Here is a 24,672-nt window from a genome sequence, read left to right as displayed (position 1 = left end):
AAGGGTTCGGTCCCAGAAGACCGCCCCCACAATCTCAAGTCCAGGTTGTCTGTCATCTGGTTGTCTGACTGACCAGCTTTAAACCAGAGGTTTCCACGACCCCCTCTCAGGTTGGGTTAATTTGCTAGAGTGGTTCTCAGAACTCAGGAAAACAGTGTACTCACTCCGGCCAGTTTATGACAAAGGATATTAAAGGATACGAGTAAACAGCCAGATGAAGAGCGCTTCTGCCCTGTGTGGACCTAGGCTGTGCCACCCTCCTGGCATGTGGACGCATTCTTTTTATTTATTTATTTATTTATTTATTTTTTGGCTGCCTTGGGTCTTCATTCCTTGGGCTTTCTCTAGTTGCGGCGAGCTCCCAAGAGCGGGGGCTACTCTTTGACGGGTTTCTCATTGCAGTGGCTTCTCTTGTTGCAGAGCATGGGCTCTAGGTGCATGGGCTTCAGTAGTTGTGGTTCGCGGGCTCTAGAGTGAAGGCTCAGTAGCTGTGGCACACAGGCTTAGCTGCTCCACGGCTGGTGGGTTCTTCCCGGACCAGGGCTTGAACCTGTGTCCCCTGCATTGGCAGGCGGATTCTTAACCACTGTGCCACCAGGGAAGCCCTGGGTGCATTCCTGTTCACCAGCCCCGAAGAGCTCATCAAATCTCATTGTCCAAGAGTTTTTTAATAGAGCCTAAAATCCAGCACCACCCCCTTCCCAGAGGTCGGAAGGTGGGACTGAAAGTTCCAGTCCTCCAATCACTTGGTCTTTCTGGTGTCCAGCCCCATCCTGAGGCCATCTAGGGCCCCACCCTAAGTCACCTCATTAGCATAAACTCCAGTGTGCTCAAAAGGGGCTCCTTACGGCTAACAAAAGACACTGCTATCATTCAGGGAATTCCAGGGGTTTTGGGAACTATGTGCCAGGAACTGGGGACAAAGACCAAATATATTTATTATACCACAGGAAGGAATGCAAACCTTGTTTGAGTGGCAAGGCAAGGTCTTGGGAAAGAAGCAAACGGAAGCAGGCTTACCAGACCCAAGTGCTAGGGCTGGAGTGGCCATGACCAGAGGGTGGATACTTTGGGGTCACAACTGGCAGAAGCTAGAGCAAAAGTTTGAATTTGGACCAAAAAAAAAAAGAGGGCAGTCCCCCAGCTTTGTGCCCTGACCAACTCCCATGACCAGGGAGGGGCCACACACACAAGGCAGGAATATTTACAAAGGGAGGAGTGTGCACAGCCCTGCAGTTCTGAACCTGCACCCAAATCCACTTCAGAAACCAGACTCTAAGGGTAATAATGCATCCCACCTCTCTCAAGTGGGAGAGTAAGCCAGGTAGGCTTCACTTTTAAGAATTTTAAAATCTACCCATACGTACCCTAACCATTTTTTTTTTTTTTTTTTTTTTTCTGGACCGGGTCTTAGTTGCGGCACACGGGATCTTTAGTTGAGGCATGTGGGAATCTAGTTCCCTGACCAGGGATTGAACCTGGACCCCCTGCATTGGGAGCGTGGCGTCTTAACCACTGGACCACCAGGGAAGTCCACCCTAACCATCTTAACTTGGGCTGCTAAACAAGTAAACAATTAAAAGTATCATAAATGATAAATATCCATTGGCCAAAAAGATACGGCATATCTATTGTACATAGTGAAATACCACGCACTGTAAAGTAGATCTATATAGAAAGACTTGGAGATGTCTTCATGATGCAGGAAGTTGCTGTAAGTGGAACAAGGTTCAGCTTGATCCTTTTTAAAACATATATTCATACATAAAATCTGGACAAATTTATTCTAAACTCTTGAAAGAAAGGATTGAGAGAGGTATTCGCTTTCCACATTTTTTTTAACATAAAGAACCTGTATTACTTTCATAATCAAAAAAAGTTTTCTTTTCTTTCAAAAATTTTTATTATGGTAAAATATAAACATAAAGTGTATTCATTTTTTAAACAATAGCAGAGATTGATTTGTCACTCATGCTACATGAGGGCTGTAATTGGCTATGGCTTTGCTCCAATGCATCCAGGCCAAAAGAACAATCCCGAACAAGACTTTCTCATGGATGAACCCAACCAGCAATCACTCTTTTTAAAAAAGTTGTGGCAAAATGTGTGTAACATAAAATATACCACTTTAATAATTTTTAAGTGTACAGTTCAGTGGCATTAGGTAAATGCACCCTGCTAGGGAACCATCACCACCATCCACCTCTTGTAGAACTTGCTTCATCTTCCCAAACTGAAACTCCATACTCATTAAACTTAACTCCTCATCCCTCTTTCCTCATAGGCCCTGGCAACCACCATTCTACTTTCTGTCTCTAAAAACTTGATTCCTCTAGGTACCTCATATAAGTGGAATCAAGCAGAATTTGTCCTTTTGTGATTGTCTTATTTCATGAGCATAATGTCCTCAAAGTTCATCCATGTTGTAGCATGTGGCAGAATTTCCTTCATTTTAAGCCCAAGTAACTTTCCATTGTGTGTGTATATATATATATGTACAGTATATATATGTATATGTATACACACACAATGTGATATCTATATATCTATATATATATCACAATATACATATATCGATATATACCACATTGTTTATCCAGTCATCCACTGAATACCTGGGTTGCTTCCACCTTTTCGCCATTGTGAATAATGCTGCTATGAATATGGGTGTGTAAATATCTACTGAAGTTTTCAGTTCTTTTGGGTATATACCAAGAAGTGGAATTGCTGGATCATATGGTAGTTCTATCTTTAATTTTTCAGAGGAACTGCCATAACATTTTCCATAGCAGCTGCACCAGCAATGCACAAGGTTCCAATTTCTCCATAGCCTCACCAACACTTGTTATTTTCTGTTTTTTTCATAATTAGGCATCCTAATGGATGTTAAGCGGTATCTCATTGTGGTTTTTTTTTTTTTTTTTTAAAGTACTCGAACTGTGATTTTTCTTTTAATTTATTTTTATTAATTTATTTTTGGCTGTGTTGGGTCTTCATTTCTGTGCGAGGGCTTTCTCTAGTTGCGGCAAGTGGGGGCCACTCTTCATCGCGGTGCGCGAGCCTCTCACTATCGCGGCCTCTCTTGTTGCGGAGCACAGGCTCCAGACGCACAGCCTCAGTAGTTGTGGCTCACGGGCCTAGTCGCTCCGCGGCATGTGGGATCTTCCCAGACCAGGGCTCGAACCCGTGTCCCCTGCATTAGCAGGCAGATTCTCAACCACTGCACCGCCAGGGAAGCCCCTCATTGTGGTTTTGATTTGCATTCCCCTAATGATTAGTGATGTTGAGCTTCTTTTCATGTGCTTATTAGTTATTTGCGTAACTTCTTTTAGAGAAATGTCTATTCAAGTCCTTTGCCCATTTTTTAATGGAGTTTTTTGCTGTTGTTGAATTGTAGGAGTACTTTATATGTTCTGGATATCTTTCAATTTTTAAAAACTTTCTTAAAAAGCTTTTTGCATGGAAAATTTTTAAGATTCACGAAAGTAGAAAGAGTAAACTGCAGCCATAAACATTCTGCCATTCTTGTTTCACTTGCTAGATCTGATGACCCAGAATATCTCAAAAATATTTCATACAGTTGGATCAGGATCTTGGGGATTTTTTAGCTCTTTATTTTGACATAGTGATAGATCTACAGGATATTAGATCTTTGTATTTGGAGTTAAAACAGCACACAGGCTGAATGCAAAAGGTGAGTACTTTATAAGCAAAGGCATGCAGGAGAGCTGGTGTCTCTGAGCTCATCTCAGCCCTTCCCAAAAACCACTTATTTCACAAATCAGAATGGGACACTATAGGAGAGAGAATTTGTAGCCAGGAAGAATGACAAGGTCCATCACTTCATAATATTACAGTTATTTTGGTTTCACAGAAAACATCCTTGGGAAAACATTTCTATACAGGGTAGGCTGTGGAAATCACACTTCTACCAAAAATGAACTGTAACTATTAATGGGACAGATTTTTTAAAAAGTTTCCAGTGTGATCAGAGTCACCTACTAACACCATTCTCTTCTTTCCTACTAACAGAGACACATTGTATTCAGGGTGACAAAGTGCTCAGCTAAAAAGACCATGTCTCCCAGCCTTTCCTGCACCAGGGCTGGTTCCAGGATACAGTTCTGGCCAATGAAAGGGAAACAGAAGTCACTGGACAGAGCTTGCAGAAAGCTCTGTAAAGTCTTTGAAGTGTGATACTTTGTTAGAAATGCAGAATCCTTGGGTAAATGCCAGCTTTTCACCTGAAAACTATCTACTTATGTGGCAGGAAGAAAAACCCATGTACTGGTCAATATAGGTGTGGATAAGGAGACCCTGACATGCATGGTCTTTGATGTAACTCGGAAGACTGCAGTGCAGACATTCTTATCCAAACAGGTTTTAACAGGCTACCACCTAGCTTGCAGACCCCACTTATTAAGATCAAAGCCCCTTTTTTGAATTCTGTGATATAGTTTGATTTTCCACATACTTTCTTAGAGGGAAAAGATGTGTGACCAACTTGCAGAAATAGTCTTGTTGGCTTGCCAGATATATTTCTTGTTGTAAATCTGCATGCTGGTTAACTATAACAGCTTGGAAGTTACATAAATGTCCAACAATAGGGAATCAGTTAAGAACAAAATTCATTATAGAACATATGTAGAAGACGATGCAGGCATTAAAAAACATGACGTAAAAGAGCAGATACTGCCATGGGAAAATGTTCACAATTGAGGACATTTTAAAAATCAGGTTATAAAACAGATGTACTAAATGATTCCAGCTATGTTTAAAAATATATATACTCAGGGGAAAAAAAAAAACCTGGCAGAACCTTACTAAACATGGGATTATGTCTCAGGGTGCAATTGGAGATGATTTATGTTATTTTGTAATTTTGTAAATTTATGTCTTTATTTTTCTGTATTTTCCACATTTTCTGTCATGAACAATAATTACTACTATAATTGGAAAATGAGAAGCAATGAGTTTTTAAAAAATTATCACTCAGATTACCTTAGGCAAGTTAATCAACCTCTCTGTACCAGTTTCTTCACCTATAAAATAGGGATAAAAGCACCTCCCCCTTAAGGTTACCAAGACAGGTAAACCCTCAGAACAGGCCCAGGCAGGTGGGAGTTGCTCAGTGAAGGTCAGCTATTAGCACGGAAATGAAAATAGCATAGTTTTGCAAACACGGGGGTGTGAGCCTAAGGGGCCAGGTTTATCTCACCTGTGGTGACCCCACTTGCCAAGCCAGCCTGAGAGGTCAGCATGCTTTTCCCTCCTGTTCCAACGTGAACAACAGGTAACAAAGACAGAAAAGGAAACTTAGAGTTGAGTTCACAAACTCACGAGTCTTGTGAGTTTTGAACTGGCAAAACTGGCACCAGGTAGGAAAGGTAAACATGAGAGAAGCAGCTGGAATCTGAGAAAGGGTGGGGGGCTATGGCTCCCTGGAGAGGGGGGACTCCCCAGAAGTACTTCAATTCAACTTATTTTATTTATTTAATTTTTAAATTCAGATATAATTGATTTACAATATTGTGTTATAATTCAACTTATTTTAAAACCCTGCACTGGCCTAACAGCCCACACCTACCCTGGAGCTGCCCTAATTTGTGCATTATTCACAAAAAAGAACAATTTAAAGTGGTCTGAACTTTACAGGTTTTTGCACAGGACACACCAGTCAATGCTCCAGTTTCTTCAGGGTGTTTACAACTGGGTTTCAAATATTTTTCAGCCTTTGAGTGAGCTGTTGTGAAAGCAGACAGCAAATGAACACTTTTCATCCTCACATAACATCAGTGGCCACAGCAACAACAGAAACCAATTGCATGACCAACCTGTGGGGAAAAAGGATTCCTGGGTTGCACAGTTTAGGGGACCAGGAGGCAAGATAGTCTGACTGGTTCCAGTCAGAAAGAATGACTGGGGAGGAAATTTAGAGTAGGAACTGATACTGGAGAAATGTGATCTGTCCTAGAATTCCAGGGACTATATGATTTATTGTTGCAATGGGAATACCTCTTACTTCAGACAGTGAAAGGGAATGCTATTAATAATCGCACCAGGCCATTGGGTCTTAACTGGAATTGCCTCAAGCAAATTGGGACATACGGCCACCTACTAAAATGGAAGTTGTCCCTAAGGTCTAGGGTAAATTCCAGCTCTTCACCTGAAAATTATCTATTTATGTGGCAGGAAGAAATCTCTTCAAACTGAGGCAGGAGGTAAATGGGCCCCAGGCTGAACAGCTGGAGTCTGACCCTATGGACAGATACTCCAAGATGAAGAGGAGGAGGGGCTGAGCCCTGCCCAGGGCTGGGCACATATTTCTCATTCTCAAGGTCAAGGAGACCTTCCTGACTACACATGCACAGAAAGGCTCCTTGAAGGTCAAAAAGGGAGGGGGCGCCACCCCATAGTAGGTGATGTCAAGCTACCCATAGGCCTCTTCGCTGGAATCCACCTTGGCTAAGAGATGTGTGCGCACACATGGGAGGACCCTTAGATAAATCAAATACGGATTCAGAACCAGGCAAAGCAAGATGAATGGCCAAAGGAAACCCGGAAGAAATGCCCCATATAAGTGATTCAAACTACTACGAGGGTGTGACTCTCTGACCCCGCCTGTGTGTCTATCCACATGTACTCTTTTTCCTCCTAATAAACACTTTACTTGTTTCACTACTTTCCGTCTTCATGGGAATTCATTTCTGCAAAGCCAAAGGGCCAGAGCCTTGTCACTGGTCACTGGTCTAGTGGCTAGGATTCAGCGCTCTCACTGCCGTGGCCTGACTTCAGTCTCTGGCTGGGAACTGAAATCCTGCTTCAAGCTGCTGCAGGCTGAGGCCACCTGAGATCAAAACGACTGTGTCCTAAGTAAATAATTCAGAAGACCTATTTCAAGTGCTTACTACACAAGAGTTTGGGGTCTTCCTCTCTGGACATCCTGGACGAAACAAAAGGCAGCAGAGATGAGCTGATCTCTGTCTCTCAGCCCCCTGGTCCCTCCTGAGATTCCTGATACCATACCAGCCTGGGAAGGCGATGGGGATCTGAGCAGAAGCTCTACATGGACTCAGCAGGGTCAGGGGCCATCCCACCAGCCAGCCTCTGCTCCCCTTTCCTCACTAGACCCCAGGGGTTACGGGTCGGCCACTGGCTCAAAAGCCACTGGTGCATCAGTGACAGAAGAGGTTATGATTACAGGCCTAAAGACCACGTGAATGGCTGGGATCAGCTGAGACTTAAATGTGATGTGTGTTCTACTTAACAAGAATCCTCCAGATGTGACAGATGGAAAATGGGATTCCATTACATCCCCATGTTCTGTTTGATAATTATCTTATTCAGCCCTTTTCCTTTTTTAAAAAAAAAAATAAATTTATTTATTTATTTATTATTTTTGGCTGCGTTGGGTCTTCGTTGCTGCACGCGGGCTTTCTCTAGCGAAGACCAGAGGCTACTCTTCCTTGTGGTGCGTGGGCTTCTCATTGCGGTGGCTTCTCTTGTTGCGGAGCATGGGCTCCAGGCGCATGGGCTTCAGTAGTTGTGGTGCACCGGCTTAGCTGCTCCACGGCATGTGGGATCTTCCCCAACCAGGGCTCGAACCCGTGTCCCCTGCATTGGCAGGCGGATTCTTAACTACTGCACCACCAGGGAAGTCCTAAGGCTATTGTTAAGGAGTCTTTCAAGACTCCTGGACTTCAGAGATTGTTACTACATCTTGGGAAAGTGACCTTTAACTTTTAAAGTCTCTAATTCTGATTGGTTACTTAATAATTTGTAGTCCTGGTAGCACTATCTAAATATATTAGCAACCTCTTCTACTCATAAGACCATGGAGGCAAAAATGAATAAAAACAATGACTTTACTGGATTTAGTTTTTAAACAGAAGTCTAATCAGTTTAAGTTTAATGTTTAGGTTAACCTTATCAGCAATAAAGCTCCAACTGTTTAAATGTCTGGTGGTTGAAGTTATCCTTTCGCCTTTAGGAAACCTGTGGAGAGGCAGGACCAAGCTGTCTCGATCGTCGGGAGCTCATCAATGCTGCACTAGGGCCAGGGCCCGATTCCTCAGCAACCAGGAGGACCTAGAACAGGTGTGGGCTCTTGGTCCTCCAAGCAGCCAGGGAAGGTCTTCATCTTCAAAGGACAAAACAGCCAATCCTGTTGAGAGAACTTTCCAGTCCTCTTCCCATTACCCTGGATGAGAATTCCCTATGGCTTCACCAAGAGGACACAGGTGAGGAGGAGGGTTGGAGGTCCCATCACCATCACCCAGACACCTTTTCTCAGTCCAATGTCAGAATAGGGGCCACTGGATTCAGAGTGGTGCTTATTTGAACACGAAGGTTCTGAGAATTTGGGGGTTCTAGATCCGAGTCCTGTTCTCTACTCTGCTTCCATTTCCAAAGGAAGATGAAGATGCAAATTCTAAGTAGAGCACATGGGACTTCCCTGGTGGTGCAGTGGTTAAGAATCCGCCTGCCAATGCAGGGGACACGGGTTCAAGCCCTGGTCCGGGAAGATACCATATGCCGCGGAGCAGCTAAGCCCGTGGGCCACAACTACTGAGCCTGCGCTCTAGAGCCCACGAGCCACAACTACTGAGCCCGCATGCCACAACTACTGCAGCCCACGCGCCTGGAGCCTGTGCTCCGCAACAAAGAGAAGCCACCGCAATGAGAAGCCTGCACACCACAACAAAGAGTAGCCCCCAATCGTTGCAACTAGAGAAAGCTCGTGCACAGCAACGAAGACCCAACGCAGCCAAAAAATAAATAAATTTATTTAAAAAAAAAATAGAGCACATAAAAACTGTAAATGCTACACTCTGCTCATTTAGAAATCCTAAGTCCATTGGGCCCTGATGAAGGTGGAAAGATAACCATCTTGAGCCTTCCTTCACAGGAACTGTGAACCAGAAGAGACCAGAGAGAAAAAGGCTGGATAATCACTGGCAATAGTAAAATCAACCAGGAGGAGCCTATATTCTTAACAATGGAACTCACAAGCCTTTGGAATTACTTACGAGTAATTATCAGTACAAGTTGAAGGCAGGGCAGGTCGGTGGTCCCAAGGCTTTCCTGCACTCACCCATCTGGCTCTGGTTCTTTGTCCAGCCCAGATACACAGGTCTCCCCTTTTTCCAAATGGCTTAGCACCTCAGGTTTATAAACTGCAAATCCTATTTATGGGCAAGGAAAAGGGTCAGCATTTCAAGAAATCAGGGTATCAGGACAACTCTGCTGGGGGCCCCAGTTAAGCTGTCCTCCTCTTTGTCCCCGCCCCTTGGCTCCTTCCCTCAGGCTCTAGATACTCATTTCCTTCCTTCTTTCCTTTCTCCCCAGGACTAGCTGAAGACTTCTCAGGTTTCTGCTTTCTTGCAGTCCACTCTCACCTAAAAAAGCTTCTAAGATAAAGGTTTTCTGCTGGTCACTACGGAAATAAAGACAATGGGCAGGTAAATCCTCGTCTATACGGTTGACCCTTGAACACAGGGTTAGGGGTGCCAATCCTCTGAGTTGTCAAAAATCCACCTATAACTTTACAGTGGGGCTGCCATACCCACGGTTCCGCATCTGTGTATTCAACCAACTAAGGATAGAGTAGTACTGCAGGACATATTTAGGGAAAGAATCAGTTTGTAAGTGGACCTGTTCAAACCCATGTTGTTCAAGGGTCCACTGTATTTCCGGTTTTCCTTTTTAGATGCTTATCCTGGGAATCTCTTTTCACCCCACTTTCATATCAAGGACAGAGTTCAACTCTATCCATTCTTTACTTTTTCCAACACTTGGGGTAGGGGACCCCTTTTCGTTTTTTTTTTTCATTTTTTAAAATTATTGGCTGTGTTGGGTCTTTGTTGCTGTGCGCAGGCTTTCTCTAGTTGCGGTGAGCGGGGACTACTCTTCGTTGCGGTGCGCAGGCTTCTCATTGCAGTGGCTTCTCTTGTTGCCGAGCACGGGCTCTAGGCACGCGGGCTTCAGTAGTTGTGGCTCACGGGCTCTAGAGCGCAGGCTCAGTAGTTGTGGCACACAGGCTTAGTTGCTCCGTGGCATGTGGGATCTTCCTGGACCAGGGCTCGAACCTGTGTCCCCTGTGTAGGCAGGCAGATTCTTAACCACTGCGCCACCAGGGAAGCCCGGGGACTCCTTTTCTAACTACAAAGTATGAGGGGCTGGCAAAGGAGTCCTCCACCTTAATGTCCCCCCAGTTTAATCTAATTAAATCATTCTGTTACATGATTACAGTGACAAAAGGAACTAAGGACTCATTTCTTTTTTCTTTTTTTTTGGCTGCACCACGTGGCATGCAGGTATCTTAGCTTCTTAGTTCCCGGACCAGGGATCCCTTGCCTCCTGCAGTGGAAGCACTGAGTCCTAAACAGTGGACCGCCAGGGAATTCCCAGGACTCATTTCTTTTTTTTTTTTTTTTTTTTTTTGGACTCATTTCTTATATTTGGGGAAGTCAGAGAAATACGCTGCCTCTGGGGTCAGAATATTCTGAGGCCTGGAAAGCAGTGTGGTCCTGGTGAGCACGTCTTTTTTGTGTGTCTGGGATGACATGAAAGACAATAGCAGTGGGCAGCCACCCTAGAAACCTACCAGTTGGTCCCAGGCCTGGGATCCTGCTTATAGAGAACTCCAGGTATGAGAAAGGCAGTAACTGAGAATGCTGAAAAACTGCACACTTTTAACAGATAAGAATCGGGCGACATGAGTCTACGAGTAGAAATATCTTTCCTCAGGGCCCAGGAGCACCTCTGGGCTCTCTCTCTGTCCATGGTGGGGGGGGGGGGGGGCGGGTGGTGGGGATCAGGAACTGCACGGCTCCACCCAGCAGCACTCTCACCAGAAGAGTGCCATACCAATAAGGGACACAGGCAAATTCCAAGCCTTTTGCCTGACCTAAAAATAAGTAATGCAGGGACTTCCCTGGTGGTCCAGTGGTTAAGACTTCGCCTTCCAATGCAGGGGGTGAGGGTTCGATCCCTGGTTGGGGAGCTAAGATCCCACATGCCTCGTGGCCAGAAAGCCAAAACATAAAAAAAGAAGCAATATTGTAACAAATTCAATAAAGATGTTAAAAATGGTCCACATCAAAAATAAATAATGCAAAGAAAAAATAAATACTGACTAAAAAAACAAATACTAAAAAAACCATAAACAAAACCAAAAACAAATACAAACAAAAAAATTAGAAACTTGAGCTCAGGGGACTTCCCTGGCGATCCTGCGGTTAGGACTCTGCACTTTCAGAGGTTAGGCACAGGTTCGATCCCTGGTCGGGAAACTAAGATCCTGCAAGCTACATACACACGTGGCCAAAAAAAAAAAAAGAAAGAAACTTGAACTCACAGGTCTACTTGGACAAATTCTGGAAGCTCTCCAGTCCCTGAAACGTTTCACAACACACGAGAGGGGGAGTGCAGAGGAAGACCCAGTTAGAAACAAAGTGCAGTTAAGCCTTCCAGTCAGACCGACTCTGGGTCGCAGGAAAGTCCTTACTCGGGGCGATAGCAATTGCATAATTCTTTAGCATTCCGTCCGCGTAGAGAGCCTTCCGAGGAGGGTCCAGGCGCTTCCACTCTTCATATCTGAAGCCCACGTCCACATCCTCCAAGGTCACCGGCTCTTGGAACTGAAGGTTTGTCCACTATGGCCGGGGGTCATCCTATCACCTGCTTCGCCAAGAGAAGTGGGGGATGGACGGGCCAGAGAAAAGGCGGTCGGGGGGCAGAGCCCCGACGACCCCAAGCACGGGGCGATGCACAGCCGGCGTCGACCCCCGCCAGGGGCTTGGGACCCGCACCCACTGTCACCTCGGGCGCTGGAGGCATGGCAAGTTGAGGTCAAGGGGAGCACAGGTGGATAGAGTGCAGCCAGTCCGCCCTCCACAGCGCGATTTCGACCAATTCCCTTCTAGCGGCAAAACGACGAGCCAGCGGACCTCGAGTCTGAAGGAGCCTCAGACCCCGCCCCCAGCCGACTTCCGGTCCTCTCTAGGCTGTGCGGAGGACCCTGCGTCTCTGTGGGCGGCTCCCTGGGAAGCCTGGGTACCCCGGGTCAGGGCTTTTACCGTAAACCTGCGGCCCGGGGTTAGGATACGTGGGGACGCTGCTTCGAGGCTTAGCCTAATCACTGTTCAGATTTTATGTGAGTCATCTTTCAAGATACTTTTACCCACTGTATTTCCTATTGGACATCTAAAAATTAATAATAAATAGGAAAAAAAAAGCAATGGTACTCCTAATATACGGAAATAACGAGTTAACATTTTAGTGAATTTTACTCTGATGATTTTCTACACATAGTTTGATATTTTTGTGTTTTTGTCATCTCCAGTTTTTCCACTTAATTCTTTCACGGAAGCACTCCTCTCCCCACCCCCGTACTGTGGTGCGCATTGTAATAGTCCATTAACTGGATTATCATCCTTTATTTACTCGTTCGATGTCAAATCACCTGGATTGTGCCTGGGAATACCGGCCTTCCTTAGAATGGAAGTTGTGTCTTTGCCTATCCTCTGGGAAGTGCTGAAGCTCGTCCTTGTGTTTTCTCTCCAAACAGCTCTTGAGGATGGTGCTGGTTCATTACACAGCCCCCCTCTAATCAAAGGAGGACCTTCTTATGATCTCGCTTTCCAGAGGAGTTTAACTTTTTAGAGCAGTTTGTTAGTTTTTGGCCTATGGACCCTTCGAGTTTTGAATTTGAGTGGTGTTGGCTGCTAGAAAGCTTAAAGCAAATCTTTCCGGTCAAGGATATATGACTTTAGCACGTGTATTTTTTGTATTGCTAACCCTACTCTTGGCACCCTCCCACTTTGCTATCTTTGTTTTCCATCCCTTTGCCTTATATTTCTTGTTTGTTTTAAACGTATTTTATCTTGTTCTTTGGTTTAGGCCTCTGTAAGCCATCTTAAATTCTTTTTTGAAACAAGGTGGTGTATAAAATCATAAATAAAATTGCTCAACAACTTCCCTACTGTTGAAATAAACTTTCCTAATATTTAGCTCTTTGAAATTTTGTCACAGATGAGCATTTTTGACCATAAAGTTCTTTTTCTATTTAGATTTTTTTTTAAGCCAAAGTCCTAGAAAATACTGGATCAAGTGAAAGGATATTCAATGAGTATTCCTTGAGGCTTTTGGATGCCGTGGAATATAGAGATGACGGGGGTGGGAGGGCCAGCTAACATTTATTGAGGGTTTACTCCATGCCAGGTACTTGCTAAACCCTTCACGTGAGTCCTACTCTCAAAATTCTTTTTTTTTTTTTTTTTTTAATTTTTAAAAATTTATTGTTGGCTGCGTTGGGTCTTTGTTGATGCACACACGCTTTTTTCTTTCTAGTTGCGGCGAGCAGGGGCTACTCTTCGTTGCGGTGCGGGGGCTTCTCATTGCGGTGGCTTCTCTTGTTGCAGAGCACAAGCACTAGGCCGCGGGCTTCAGTAGTGGCACGCGGGCTCAGTAGTTGTGGCGCGCAGGCTTAGTTGCTCCGCGGCACATGGGATCTTCCTGGACCAGAGATCGAACCCATGTCCCCTGCATTAGCCGGCGGATTCCTAACCACTGCGCCACCAGGGAAGTCCCCGTGAATTCTTTTTTTTTTTTTTTTTTTTTTTTTAAACCAAGGAGGAGAGAAAGACAAGAGCTTCTTCTTCTTTTTTTTTTTTTTAAACCCCATATTTGTTTATTTATTTATTTATTTTTGGCTGTGTTGGGTCTTTGTTTCTGTGCGCAGGCTTTCTCCAGTTGTGGCAAGCGGGGGCCACTCTTCATCGCGGTGCGCGGGCCTCTCACTATCGCGGCCTCTCTTGTTGCGGAGCACAGGCTCCAGACGCACAGGCTCAGTAATTGTGGCTCACGGGCCCAGTTGCTCCGCGGCATGTGGGATCCTCCCAGACCAGAGCTCGAACCCGTGTCCCCTGCATTAGCAGGCAGATTCTCAACCACTGCGCCACCAGGAAAGCCCCCCGTGCATTCTTATAAAAGTTAAATAACCATAAAAAACAGGGCCCAGTGAAAGAGTTCCCAGTAACGAGGGCTATCACAGATCGGGGAAGGACAACACTGTGAGATGAAGGTAGTCGGCTGCCAAGGAGGCATATAACCTAGGGACACATCTGAGAGGAGAAAAGACTATTTGCAGTTGTTTATATTTAATTTTCAATTAATTAAAGTTGTAAATTTACAAACAAATTTTCTTAAGTTTAACTTACTTTAATGTTCTGTTTAGAAATCTTGTATTTTTTATATAAAAATAAGAGCAATAACTTGTTCCTTGATTAATGTTCAGTTAGCCCATGGGTTTGCCATATTAGATGTGCTTGAACATTACTCATGCCATTTACAAAGTTAGTTAATTAAATTCTCTTAAATATTTAAACTACATTTACAAATTTAATATACTTGCTTTTTTTCAAGCACTTCAGATGCCTCATAGACAGATTTACAAGTCAAACAAGAAAAAAATCTTCTTAAGCATGTAAATAACTCTCATAAACCTAATAATTCAAGCTTCTAAATGTGGCAAATCAAGTTGTCTTCAAGATATCCATACCATTTACAAGTGTAATCAAATTATCTTATACTTTTCAAGCTTCAAATCACAAGTCTATAATAAATTACACAATTCAATTTGAAATCACAAGATTAGGGTGGGGGGGAGGGATAGACTGGGAGTTTGGAATTGACATGTACACACTGCTATATTTAAAATAGATAACTAATAAGGACCTACTGTATAGCACAGGGAACTCTGCTCAATATTCTGTAATAACTTAAATGGAAAAAGAATTTGAAAAAGAATAGATACATGTATATGTATAATTGAATCACTTTGTTGTACACCTGAAACTAACATAATATTGTTAATCAACTATATTCCAATATAAAATAAAATTAAAAAAAGAAAAGATGGGGCTTCTCTGGTGGCGCAGTGGTTAAGCATCTGGCTGTCAATGCAGGGGACACGGGTTCGAGCCCTGGTCTGGGAAGATCCCACATGCCGCGGAGCAGCTAAGCCCGTGAGTCACAACTACTGAGCCCGCACACCACAGCTACTGAGCCCGTGCACCACAACTACTGAAGACCGTGCACCTAGAACTGGTGCTCCACAACAAGAGAAGCCACTGCAGTGAGAAGCCCGTGCACCGCGGCAAAGAGTAGCCCCTGCTCGCTGCAAATAGAGAAAGCCCATGCGCAACAACGAATACCCAACGCAGCCAAAAAAAAAAAAAAAAAAAGATAGCCAGGACATGGAAGCAACCTAAGTGTCCATCAACAGATGAATGGATAAAGAAGATGTGGCATGTATATACAATGGAATATTACTCAGCCATAAAAAGAAACGAAATTGAACTATTTATAGTGAGGTAGATGGACCTAGAGTCTGTCATACAGAGTGAAATAAGTCAGAGGAAAATACTGTATGCTGACACATATATATGGAATCTAAAAAAAAAAAAAATGGTTCTGATGAACCTAGGGGCAGGACAGGAATAAAGCCGCAGATGTAACGAATGGACTTGAGGACACGGGGAGGGGGAAGGGTAAGCTGTGACGAAGTGAGAGAGTGGCATGGACATATATACACTACCAAATGTAAAATAGATAGCTAGTGGGAAGCAGCCACATAACACAGGGAGATCAGCTCGGTGCTTTGTGACCACCTACAGGGGTAGGATAGAGAGGGTGGGAGGGAGACGCAAGAGGGAGGGGATATGGGGATATATGTATACATATAGCTGATTCACTTTGTTATACAGCAGAAACTAACACACCATTGTAAAGCAATTATACTCCAATAAAGATGTTAAAAAAAAAAAGTCAGCGACTTCCCTGGTGGTCCAGTGGTTAAGACTCTGCACTCCCAATGCAGGGGGTGCAGGTTTGATCCCTGGTCAGGGAACTAGATTCCACATGCCTCAACTAAAAGATCCTGCATGCTGCAACTAAGACCCGGCACAGCCAAATAAATAAATAAATATTAAAAAAAAAAAAAAAGTCAGGAGTTTGACAAGCAAAAAACAACAAAAAAAGAAATCACAAGATTAATTTGTCAGATTCTCTAATATGTCAAATTCTCTTAAAACTTATAGACACATTAGAAAACAAACACACAGGGCTTCCCTGGTGGCGCAGTGGTTGAGAATCTGCCTGCCAATGCAGGGGACATGGGTTCGAGCCCTGGTCTGGGAGGATCCCACATGCCGCAGAGCAGCTAGGCCCGTGAGCCACAATTACTGAGCCTGCGTGTCTGGAGCCTGTGCTCCGCAACAGAAGAGGCCGCGATAGTGAGAGGCCCGCGCACCACGATGAAGAGTGGCCCCCACTTGCCGCAACTAGAGAAAGCCCTCGCACAGAAACGAAGACCCAACACAGCCATAAATAAATAAATTAAAAAAAAAAAAATGTCCTCACTTCAGTGGACAGTATAATTAGGAATTTTAAAAAAACAAACAAACACACAGAGACTATCTCAACCTTCCAAAATCTTTTCCCTAACCATTGCATAAATGAAGTAACATTATGGGTTGTTTTTATTTAGTCATTTCTATTTTTCTTCCCAAGGTGATAGAATAAAATACTTTCTGTTCATATTTTTCTTGCCATAATTCTACAACCATCTTCTTGATTTACCCCTACAACTAGAGAAAGGTCAGATAATTACCTTCTAACTGTAAACTTAGATTTAAAGAAAACTAACACAGTATATTTACTACTTTATATTATTTATCTATGCAAGGAAAAAATGAATACTTAAGATAGAGTGAATGATGCAACTATTACTTGATACTATCATGTTCTCCTTCTTTAGTATACTTTTTTCTTTTACCTATACTTTTTTGCTTCGTCCATAAAATGGGCATAATAATTTCTATCTTAGAGAGCTGTACAGCCAAATTGAGATGTCTGTCATAAGCATAATACCTCAACACATATTCATTTCTTCCTTTCTCCTTTCCTTGTGTCACAACCTTTCCCCAAAACTCAGATAAATGTTGAGAAATTCCAGGGTCTCTTCTTTCTCCAAATGGAAGGCAGGGGTGCGTGTGCATATTTGGGAAGCAGTTTTGTAAAAGGGAAGAAAAATGTCTTTCACCAGGGAGGCACACCTCTCCTTACTGTGATCTCTCCACTGTCCACAGTTGGGTTTTTTTTTTTTTTATTAATTAATTAATTAATTTTTTGGCTGTGTTGGGTCTTCATCGCTGTGCGCGGGCTTTCTCTAGTTGCGGTGAGCAGGGGCTACTCTTCATTGCGGTGCGCGGGCTTCTCATTGTTGTGGCTTCTCTTGTTGCAGAACACGGGCTCTAGGCGTGCAGGCTTCAGTAGTTGTGGCACGTGGGCTCAGTAGTTGTGGCGTGCAGGCTCTAGAGCTCAGGCTCAGTAGTTATGGCGCACGGGTTTAGTTGCTCTGCAGCATGTGGGATCGTCCCGTGTCCCTTGCATTGGCAGGCAGATTCCTAACCACTGCACCACCAGGGAAGCCCCACAGTTGGGTTTTGAGATGATTGACTGCTTTTTTTTTTTTTAATTTTTAAAACAGATTTATTTATTTATTTATTTATTTTGGCTCTGCACGTCTTCACTGTGGCACGTGTAGCACATGGATCTTCATTGCGGCATGCCTATGGGATCTACTTCCCTGACTAGGGATCGAACCCAGGCCCTCTGCATTGGGAGCGCCGAGTCTTACGCAGTTGACCACCAGTGAAGTCCCTTGGCTGCTTTTTCTTTTTTTAGCCAAATTTTTTTTAATATATATATATTTTAATTTTTCATTTATTTTTTGGCTGCATTGGGTCTTCATTGCTGCGTGCAGGCTTTCTCTAGTTGCTGCAAGCGGGGTGTTCTCTTCCTTGTAGTGTGTGGCTTCTCGTTGCAGTGGCTTCTCTTGTTGTGGCATATGGTTTCAGTAGGTGCGGCATGTGGGCTCAGTAGTTGCGGTACTTGGGCTCTAGGGCATGTGGGCTTCAGTAGTTGTGGCGCATGGGCTTAGTTGCTCCTCGACATGTGGGATCTTCCTGGACCAGGGATCAAACACGTGTCCCCTGCATTGGCAGGCAGATTCTTAACCACTGTGCCACCAGGGAAGTCTGACTGCTTTTAAAAATAGAAATAGTGTGTATACTTGTGTTTTTGGATTAAAAGATTGTTAAGATCCTAAGAAAAACGTTTTAAGAAGAAAATATACTTATTTGATTGATATTTAAATCAAATTGGTTTAGAGCAATCTAGTTTCTCAAAGAAAAGAAAAATTAGCCAATAAATCAGTCAATAATTTGTGATAAGATTGATTGCATTCGTGATCCCAATTTTTGACCTCTATCTGTATCCACATTCTTTGCCCTGTGACTTTATAATACCTCTCAAAAAAGACGTAGAGGGGACTTCCCTGGCGGTCCAGTGGTTAAGACTCCGTGCTGCCACTGCAGGAGGCACGGATTCCATCCCTGATTGGGTAACTAAGATCCCGCATGCCACGCAGCGCAGTCCAAAAAAAAAAAAAAGGATGTAGAGCCCATTTCCCTACCCCTTACATCTGACTTGGCCAGGTACTTGGTGTCAGCAAATAGGATGTTAGCAGGCTGGAGGCCTGCAGAAGATTAAACAAGTGCTTTCGTGTTTGCATTTCCTCTCTTACTTTTCCGCAGTTGCTTCAAGAACATGCTCAGTCTTGCTTGAGGACACGTCTTGGTTGCTGGGGGGATTTGAGAAAGACACATGGAAGAGAGTCCAGTTGTCTAGAAGTCATACTACCAGCCAGCCACCAGCTAGACCCGTTGACTAACTGAAGATTCATTAGTGAGCTCAATCTAAATCAACAAAACTGCTCAGTTGACCATTTGTTGTGAGAAATTATCTACATTTATCGTTTTATTTATTTATTTTTTTAGACTTTTTTTTTTTGGTTGCATCGGGTCTTTAGTTGCGGCACGTGGGCTCCTCAGTTGTGGCATGTGAACTCTTAGTTGCAGCATGCAGGTGGGATCTAGTTCCTTGACAAGGGATCAAACCCGGGCCCCCTGCATTGGGAGCGCAGGGTCTTAACCACTGCGCCACCAGGGAAGCCCCTACAATTATTGTTTTAAATCACTAAGGTCTGGAGTTGTTACGCAGTAATGAAACCACACAACTCATCTCAGGACTTAACAGAGCTCAGGTTCTTTATGTCTTGGCACTGAAAGAATTCGGTGAGGGACAAAGTGATAGGTAAGAAGTGGATTTATTAGTATAGGACACTTGAGAAGGATATAAGCAGGTGGGCAAGAGGGGTCTGCCCTGAAAACTAAGTGGACTACATTTTTGCAATCAAAGGAAAAGTGGGGAGAGAGAGAAGGCCACCTTACTTCTCTTTCTTTGTAAAGATGTTGCAGGAAAATGGGGAGCGAGAGGATGGTAACGTCCCAGGTCTCAGGCGAGTCCCTGGGACGGGCCGCCAAGTGAGGATCCTTGACTTCACGCAGAAAAGGATTCAAGAGCGAGCCGTAGTAAAGTGAAAGCAGGTTTATTGAGAGAGATACACACTCAGCAGAGTGTGGGCCATCTCAGAAGGTGAGAGGACCCAAAACATGGGGTGGTTAATTTTTATGGGCTGGGTAATTTCATAGGCTAATGAGTGGGAGGATTATTCCAACTATTTTGGAGAAGGGGCAGGGATTTCCAGGAATTGGACTATCGCCCACTTCTTGGCCTTTTATGGTCGGCATCAGAACTGTCATGGCACCTGAGGTGTGTCATTTAGCTAATGTATTACAATGAGTGTTTAATGAGGCTCGAGGTCCACTGGAAGTTGACTCACCTGCCAACTTGGGCCTAATCGGTTCTAACCAGCTTTTGTAGTATCGTTTTTCTCAACAGCTGTGTCATTCTTTAAGGGTTGTGCCTTGCCCTCTTCCCTCCTCTCCTGTCTCAGTAATAGCTAACAGATACAGAAATTGGTACCAGAAGTACCAATTTTTTGTTAAGCTTTTAACAAAAGCTTAAAATATGTGACTTCTGCTCTGGGACAGGGTGGCAGGGGGGCTGAAAAATAGTTAAGAAAGTGTTAAAGAAGGAGAAATGGTGACCTGTATATGTAGTGGCAAACAATTAGTAAAACTGTCACCTGTGATAGAAAATATACCTAGTGAACTTGTAGACTTAAGCCAAGAAATTTCCAGGCAGAATGCAGAAAATGTCAGTTGGATCTTACTATTGATAACTGAAAACTGGGTCGCCTCTTGGTGGGTCGCAACCAAAAGACACTACCAAGCCAAAGATCTAGAGAAGGCAAGATTCATTACTTGCAGCACGTAAGGAGAACACTGGGGATCCTTTCCAAAGCAGTGTCTCACCAAATAGCAAAATCAGGTAAGTTTTAAGCTAAGGGTGCATGCATAGTCATGAAGGGGTTTGGGCAGAGAATTCAGCATAGAAATGGGGCGAAGGTTGACAGAGTCCAGGCTCTAGTTGATTGAAGTTACCAAGGTCAGAAAAGGTCTACATCATCATTCCTTAGGTTTTAGTTGATCTGGTGGTTGAGTGCTCCAGGGGGTTTGAATTCTGCAAAACAGCTCAAGAATGTGCTTGAGGCTAATCTTTACTGTTGAAACAGAACTGGGAGTCTTTACAAATGATTTATTATCTTTGCTATTGTTAAGTTATCTCCCTGGCCTGGTAGTAGCTGTTTGTTTTTACCTTCTTTTGTTACCTTAAAATCATTAACTACCAGACCTATTCAGCAAGGGCAAGCATTGTGGCCAGGCTTGGATTACAAAATGGAATGGCTTAAGTTTCTCTTATGTTAAGAAGGTTATGTCTGGTTCTCTTCCTCTGGGGGACCCCCTACCCTACCTTCTTACACTGTGTTTGATAAAATTTTATAAGAAAGAGATGAGCTAAAGGAAGAACTGGTCAACTTATAAGCAGAATTTGGAGGAAATGTGAAGGAGGGCAGAATTTTCTGGGTTGGAAAATAAAATTATTTCTCATTCCCAGCCTCTTAGGTCAGTTAAAAATGATCAAAGTTAAGAAATGGCCTCAAAGGTGTGGCTGAATACTGTTAAGTCCTCTGAAAAAATCAAGGCAATGCCTAGTCCACCCTCTCAACTGGACAAAAGGGCTTCTAGGAATTTTAAGGCATTACTCCCACAGCACCCTGATACAGCCCAGAGACTTTAGTCAATGGAGACTTAGTCAACAGAGAAGCATGTCCCAAGAGAATTTTGGGTGTGGCTCTTGGTGCATGAAGTAAAGTCAATCAGATACATAGAAAAACTCCAAAGTTTTTAAGGGTCTTATACCCCCCAAATCACTGCTAGCCTAGGCTCAGTGCAAAGGACTGACTATTCAACTTGTACCAAGGCCTCTAGGCTGCCTACTTTCCGTTGGGAGAAAGCAAGCTGAGAAAATTTCTCAGCTACCATCAGTGGTTGTTTCTTCCGTTGAAGCCAAGGTGAAACCGTGCACCTCAGATTGGTCTCAGTTCGGGACTCGAACCCGGCCAAAACCCTGCTTAGGATTTGAACCCACGGTCTTTTAATTAGAATCACTCACCTGGTGTCTGGACTTACTGAGGGTCAGGTTCTTTGTGTCTCAGCACAGAAGGAATTCAGCAAGAGGCAAAGTGGTAGGCAAGAAGTAGATTTATTAATATAGGACGCTTGTAAGAGATGCAAGCGGGCAGGTGAGGGAGCTCTGCCCTGAGGATTAAGTGGGCTACAATTTTATAGTCAAAGGAAAGGTGGAGGGGAAAAGACCACCTCCTTCGAGTAGACGTGAGGCTTATATCACTAGTTCCTCCTTAGTATCAGGCAGGAGAGTGGCGAGGTCAAACTAGGATTATCATAGTGTTTATTCAAATCAGTGGAAGGGTGACGACATTTTTCTTCCACCTAATGTCCTGGGGCATATCTCGTGCTTTTATTTATGGCTTTATAGTTAAGCCAGCCTGCTTTGTTCCACAACGTTCCAATAGCTTTCTTGAGCAATCATTAACGTACAGTGGTCTCCCAAAGTTTCCTACGTTTCCCTCTCTATCTGTAGCCCCCTACTGGGACTTCTACAACTACCTGTATAACTATCCTATTCTATCTCTATCAAAGGAACATGATGGGAAAGGAAAGATTCCCTCAGAGTTGGGTGAGCCAAAAGCCATGGAGAGTAGTGGATTGGGGAGCCATTCTGAAGGAAGAGAACGAGGTCTCATCAAAGAATATTCCCCATCCCCAGAGTAGGGGGGACCTGGCTGGATTTGCCCAGCTGATTTCAGAAGTGTTCTGGACCAGTGACTTCCATTTGCCAACTATTCTTCCTTATTCTTTTTCAGGGGAGTGTCTATTGTTATTCTGTCCCTGACTCACCATTGTATTTTGGGTGTGTGGGGGATAAATAACTTGTCTTTTTAGATCATAGGTATTGCATTCAAGAGCCACATTCAGACCTGATGTAGATCACAAGATCCTGGACTTTGAGCCTAATGTCATGAATGGATGCGTCTTTTGGGGGTCCTGAAGTGGTGATGAGCACATTTTGCATGGAGGGAGAACAGAAATAATTGTGGCCAGAGGACAGATTGGTAGGTTGATTGAATTGATGGCTCCAATTCTTCACCCTTCCCTATATTCACACCCTTTGTCCTGTGAATTTTCAATTTCCTCCATAACAGAAGCAGAGTCTAATTTCTCACCCTCTTAAAGAATCTGAATTTAGCCATCTGACTTGCTTTGGCCATTGTAGTAATGTTAGCTGATTTGACATAAGTAGAGGTTAGAAAAACTATGTTTCTGCTACTTCTCTCTTTTTATTTATTTATGTATTTATTTATTTATTTATTTATGGCTGCATCAGGTCTTAGTTGTGGCACGAGGGATCTTCCATTGCGGCGTGCAGGCTCTTCTTTGTGGCGCATGGGCTTCTTTCTAGCTGCGGCACACGGGCTCGCCTCTAGTTGTGGCGCATGGGTTTTCTCTCTCTAGTTGTGGTGCGTGGGCTCCAGGGCGCGTGGACTCTGTAGTTTGTGGCATGCAGGCTCTCTAGTTGAGGCGTGCGAGCTCAGTAGTTGTGGCACGTGGGCTCAGTAGTTGTGGCATGCGGGCTTGGTTGCCCTGAAGCATGTAGGATCTTAGTTCCCTGACCAGGGATCGAACCTTCATCCCCTGCATTGTAAGGTGGATTCTTTACTGCTGGACCACCAGGGAAGTCCCCTCTGCTACTTCTCTTGCTCCTCTGTGATCACCATGAAAACATGTCCAAAACATTCCCAGCTTAAGCTGCCAGAGGGACATGAATGACACATGGAGGAAACTGAGTTGCCCAGCTGAGGTTATCCTAGACAAGCCAGCCCTCAGCTGACCTGCCAATTGATGACAAACACATGAATGTGCCCAACTAAGAGCAGCCAAGCCTGGCCCAGATCAGCAGAATTGTCCACTTGAACCACTGACTGTGGGGAATAATCGATGGTTATTGTTTTAAGTTGCTAAGCTTTGGGATAGTTTTGTTACACAGCAATAACTAACTGATACATGGTTATTGACTATGTATGTACATTTTAAAAAGATTGGAAAAGGACTACACAAACGTTAAGAAAAATGAATTATGGGGCTTCCCTGGTGGCGCAGTGGTTAAGAATCCACCTGCCAATGCAGGGGACACGGGTTCGAGCCCTGGTCCGAGAAGATCCCACATGCCGCAGAGCAACTAAGCCCATGCACCACAACTACTGAGCCTGTGCTCTAGAGCCTGCGAGCCACAACTGCTGGGCCCACATGCCACAACTACTGAAGCCCATGCGCCTAGAGCCTGTGCTCCACAACAAGAGAAGCCACTGCAATGAGAAGCCCGTGCATCGCAACGAAGAGTAGCCCCGCTTGCTGCAACTAGAGAAAGCCCACGCACAGCAACGAAGACCCAAGGCAGCCTAAATAAATAAATAAATTAAAAAAAAAAAAAGAATTATGGTGATTTTTAGTTTTTTCTTCTATTATCCCTATAACTATGTTTCCCAGTTATAATAAAAAGAAAACAGAGTCACATAATGGTAAAGATCATAGACTTCAGAAAAATCTTAGGTTCCTAGTATAAAACAGATTTGGATTTTACTTACACTTTCACTTTTCACTTAGACTCTGGGAGAGTTACTTAGCCTCTCTAAACCTCAATTTCTTTATCTGCTAAATGGGCATACTTCATTAAGTTGTGAAAATTAATCAAGATAAAATATATAAAAGGTATAGTATGTATCCGACAGAATAAAAACTCAGATTTTATTATTATTTTTTAATTTTTATTGGAGTATAGTTGATTTACAATGTTGTGTTAGTTTCAGGTGTACAGTGTACATTGTGGTTTTATTTTTACAAATTTATTTATTTATTTTTGGCTGAGTTGGGTCTTTGTTGCTGCGCGCAGGCTTTCTCTATTTGCGGCGAGTGGGGTCTACTCTTCATTGCAGTGCACAGGCTTCTCATTGTGGTGGCTTCTCTTGTTGTGGAGCACAGGCTCTAGACACACGGGCTTCAGTAGTTGTGGCACACAGGCTCAGTAACTGTGGCTCGTGGGCTCTAGAGTGCAGGCTCAGTAGTTGTGACGTACGGGCTTAGTTGCTCCGCGGCGGCATGTGGGATCTTCCCGGACGAGGGCTCAAACCCATGTCCCCTGCATTGGCAGGCAGATTCTTAA

The 24,672-nt window shown here is 43.9% G+C and overlaps 1 non-coding gene across 1 annotated transcript; it reads right to left on the bottom strand.

Moving 5' to 3' along the window:
* Positions 1–1,457: 1,457 nt before the first annotated feature.
* On the bottom strand, positions 1,458–1,530 carry TRNAW-CCA (transfer RNA tryptophan (anticodon CCA)). The gene has a single exon. It is a non-coding gene; the product is annotated as a tRNA-Trp (tRNA).
* Positions 1,531–24,672: the final 23,142 nt, after the last annotated feature.

The sequence above is a fragment of the Balaenoptera ricei genome, chromosome 11 (assembly GCF_028023285.1).
Source record: "Balaenoptera ricei isolate mBalRic1 chromosome 11, mBalRic1.hap2, whole genome shotgun sequence".
NCBI lineage: Eukaryota > Metazoa > Chordata > Mammalia > Artiodactyla > Balaenopteridae > Balaenoptera > Balaenoptera ricei.
The sequence above is the reverse complement of the archived record's forward strand: the minus strand, read 5'-3'. Positions and strand labels throughout refer to the sequence as shown.